Genomic DNA, 5,011 nt, shown 5'->3' with positions numbered 1-5,011 from the left:
ATGAAATTTGCTATATGAGGGTTTTCGGGGGCGAAAAAACGATCTAGCTACTCTAGCTAGGTCTTGTCTCTGGAAGAACACGCATTCTTGAGATTTTATTTATTTTCCAAGCAAAGCTCGGTCTCCCATATTTAAAATTCATTAAATCCTCTTAAACCTACAAAGGTCTAGCAACGAGAATGTGATTCCGCTAAAACTTTTTCAGAAACCTCTTGCCATCCCCTTTATTGCAATGCTTGTTTGCCACCGATATGGTAGGAAGGAACCGGCTACAAATGTTATAATGTTATTTTTAAAGCCTATGCTACAATAAGTTAAACTGTTGTTAACTAATGCAACTGCTTCGGGTTAATGTCCATTGCCCAAACGGTTAATTGACCAATGTTAAACCTTATTACCGAGGCATACGGTTCACGGGTAGTCAGCAGAGAGCTGCTATTAGTCCATTGGGCAACCGGTACGGTTCGTATTCGTATCGAACTTTGATTGATTATGGGAAGCCAGTGGCGTACAACCTTTTTGATCAAAACACTTTCACATCACTTCGATCAAACAATACTCGTGTCTGTACCTGTAAGAAAATAAATTTCGAATTATGGGGCCAAATAAATAAATATATGATTATGATTAAGGATGTTTTAATTGTAAGTTTTTTATGTATTGTATCTTGTTTTTATTTAATTTATTGCAATGCTATTACTTTGATTTATTAGTAGTTTGTGAACGGAGAAGGATGTTTTAGTTCCGTTTCGTGAAAATAATAAAAGGCATATTTATTGACGTAGTTCATAGGCACAGGGTCACTGCCGAGGTACCGAGTGACTAGGTCCGACCGGTCGTCAAATAGTCAACTTAGGAGGAAAGGAGACGACCGCTTCTCCATACAAATGTAGTCCGCATTTTCCTCTCTATAACCATAAAAAAACCGAAAAAAAAATCAAACAAAGGGGTAAACAAAATCAAACTAAGCTGTGGTTGGTAAACATCAAACTGTGTCAAAATATTTTCAATAATATTAATATCCAAAGAGGAAAATGCGTACTATGTTTGTATGAAAAGGCGATTTCGTGCGGCCGTCAACTTTCATCTTTATGACTTATTACAGTTTTTATATGATATTTCATTTATTTATTGCTCTAAATTACTAATGCTACAATATAACGCTGCTGCACTCCAATATTATACAACATATATCAGTCAATCGCTTCACGGTACACGATCAACAAAAACAAAAGACTGCACAAATTACCAAAAACAATTAAAGCTTTCAACAAAATCAATGCAGCATCCGTTCTTGAACTAAATCTTATAAAATTAATAACCCACAAGGTTGGCTGCCTCTGTCTCTTATTGGTGCAAGGCCAGCGTTGCCTTATAGTTTATGGTCCCATACTGTTATTATCGAATTAGTATTAGCGATTATAATCACGATTTTGATAATAAATGGGAATAGTAGGTACTGATAGTACCTAGAAAATATATCTCACAATCACAACCCTCGTAAGGGTAATTAGTAAACCAATATCTTAGCTTATTCCCAGCTTTTTGGCATGGTGTGCGAAGGGAGCCGAATCCTAAATAAGTTTTTGGCAAAAATTTCATTTATGGTACAAGATTTTATCGCTGACTGTACTTTGTTTTCCACAGGCAACTAATACTCGTCGAGCAAATTCTAAAAACCCCAAACATAATTTGGTTGCGTTGTTATCACAGAGTTCCTATGTCCACCTCTTGTCTCCATCATGAGATCAACTCGATGGTACCATAATATTGCCTTGTCACCCAACTTACTTATGTATGCAAATTTTCAGCTCGATCGGAAACCGGGAAGTGGATCAAATTTAACTTGCAAGATTACAGAGAACGGGACAGGTGAAACTAAATAAAAGCTTGTAAAATTGGTACAGGCACTGATTTTATGAAAGTGACTATGACTACCAATAGTACCGACTGAATTTCGCACTGAAGAAGAGGATTGGAATTGCTACTTATACAAAGTTCCACTCAAAAGAGCTATACATTTTCTTAGAAAAATATTAAGATCCATTAAAGGTTTTTAAAGGGTCGGCAACGCGCATTTAATATCTCTGGTGTTGCAGGCGTCCATAGGCTACGGTGACTGCTTATCATCAGGCGGGCCGTATGCTTGTTTGCCACCGTCGTAGTATACAAAAACATTTGATTGTCACAAAACAAAATGCTTCAACTAACCAAGCATGTAGGTACAGGTAGGTACCTAAACGGTACTTAATTTTTATCGCCAAATTTAATCGTTGTTTTTATTATTTTTCGGTAGTTCCGAATTGTTTCCTCTATCAAAACTAGCTTAGCATACAGAATCAGGAATACATTAAACACTTCGCAGTAAAGCTCAGAAGAACAGTATACAAATTTAGCCAGTATTTTACGTTCCTATCCTACGAATACATACACGTTGTAACTAAATTACGAGTCCGACCGAAGCTTCGGTACCGGTCTCGGTTTCGGTTCAGTCTTATGACAAACCTTTTGGCCGCGCTGAAACTGTATTTTCAGTAGTGTCCGACCGGTCATGGACTATTTAACAAATATCTTTTTATATCAGGTGTTACAGACAGTCCCCTTTGCCGAGGATGCATGGAGTGAAATAGAACAGTTTCTTTGATATGCGACTAATGCGACCTTAAGCTGAATTTGCTATAAGAGGCAGCAATTATCGAAAGTCTATTCTTTGGAAGACTTGATTACTATATTTACTATCCGATCCGATCCCCTATCACAGGGATCGGCTAAGCACGGCTCGCAAGCGCATGCGGCTCTTTGAAGATAAGATTACGGTTGTTTGAGCCCCACAAAATATCAACACTTACGAGACTATTGAAAATAACATTTGCCACTCTTTGAAAAAATCCTAAAATTTACGATTTTTTACTGCCTTTGGCTCTTCTCAAAAGTTGAGACCGCCAAAATATCAACACTTAAGACACCACTGAAAACAACATTTGAAACCTAATGTTTTTTACGCATTTGGCTTTTCTGAAAAGTTTGCCGACCCCTGCCCTATCATAATGGTCTTGTATGAAGTTTAAATACTGAGTAAAAATCTCCAACTGTGTTAAACGAGTTCATTTGGGAGTTGAGCGTGGCAAATGTTTATAGCGCATTACAGTAATTTGGTGCTTAGTTATAAGTAGATCCCTCTAGATATACATATGACTAAAGTACTAAACATTAAACTAAGAACACGATTTGACCTTAGGCATAAAAAATCCGGCTGGTGCATCAGCATATGGCACATAATTAGGAAAGGCTGCCAACATCCTCGGCTCCATGTTTATACTTTTGAAAATTGTGTAGGTATTTAAGTTTATTTTTATTTAATATATAAGTTTGGATAATTTATAATATTTTACGTGCCTATAAATAATAATTATATGGCCTATGCTGGAAAGCAAGACATTCTCGACTCCGATGTCTGAAACTGAGCATTGATATATAATAATAGTTTTTAAAGTAAGTATAAGATAAGTGAAACTAGGAAATACGATGTTTATTATATTTTGTAAACTATTAGTTAATAAGATTGTTAAATAAAGGAATTGAATTGAATAAATAATAAAACTTTAAGGTTTTTGAATATTTTTTTCTAGCAAACAATTATATAAACATAATACTTACGGATAACAATCAGCATTGCGTCTCTATTAAAACTCTCAACCCCTACATTTACCACGTTCATATTCCTGGTTACCTAAGAATGAATTCATTTAAGTTTAGACAGCTGACAGTATGCTTTTTTATTTATATTTAGGTATACCTTTTTCAAGCTTTTTTGTATCGGATAAAGGTACCAAACTACCAACAGAACCCTCCTTGCTAATTTTGAGACTCATTTGGAAGTTTTCAACGGTGTTCAATAAAATAAAAGGCGGTGTTATTGTCAGATTACAAAATACATGGAAAAAAGTGCAAAAATGTTATTTTCGATTCATGGAAATGGAACGGATTTAGCACAGGAGCTAAATCCTAGTTCATTGAACTAAAAAACTAGACGCCATAAAAAAGAAATTAAATGGTTTCTCGGGAAATAATAACAGTAACAGTAACTTTAGAACCTGTCCACAAGCAGCTTATTTGCTTTTACCCGACGTGACCTGACTAACGAAGTTATGTAGACATACAGGGTGTTTCTTTACTCACCTGCATAATTTACGGGATGAATATATAGGTCATACCGAGTAACTTTTACTATGGGACCAACCCTGAAATCACGAAAAAAAAATTGGCTAATTGTTCTAAATATATTCATCTTTATTTAGTTATAGAATAATAAATACTTTTCAATTTAACGCATAATTTGATCCGTTACTTTTGATACTGCCTATACAATACAGTGAACAGGAAAACAAACTATTTTATTTGCAATTGGTAACCATTGTTGTAACTATAAAATAAGGTATCTGCCAGGATTTGAAAATGTGTGAATTACCTACTTATTTTTTTTATAAAATTTATGACCTGCATAATGGCGCTAGTTCCATTCCACTTCAAGCTATGGAAGGGTAGAGGCAAGGAACAGAAACTCCTTAGGCAGAACTGTTGCAAAAGTGTAGCTATCAGCTAGTTCCAAATCTCTCCAGAGTAGCGCTAGCGCTAGAGTAGCTAAGAACCTAGGGCGTTATTGACGAAGTGAAGTGCGCTGTCTAAGATTAGATATTTTTCTCAAGTTTTTTTTTATACTACGTCGGAGACAAACAAGCATACGGCCTGCCTGATGGTAAGCAGTCTCCGTAGCCTATGTACACCTGCAACTCCAGAGGAGTTACATGCGCGTTGCCGACCCTAACCCCACCCCCCTCGTTGAGCTCTGGCAACCTTACTCACCGGCAGGAACACAACACTATGAGTAGGGTCAAGTGTTATTTGGCTGCGGTTTTCTGTAAGGTGGAGGTACTTCCCCAGTTGGGCTCTGTTCTAGATCTGGGATGGCATCTGCTGTGCTGTGCCCTACCACACATTGCCCATACCTCTG

The sequence above is a fragment of the Cydia pomonella genome, chromosome 24, assembly GCF_033807575.1.
Source record: "Cydia pomonella isolate Wapato2018A chromosome 24, ilCydPomo1, whole genome shotgun sequence".
NCBI classification, from domain to species: Eukaryota; Metazoa; Arthropoda; class Insecta; order Lepidoptera; family Tortricidae; genus Cydia; species Cydia pomonella.
Note: the sequence above shows the minus strand (reverse complement) of the source record.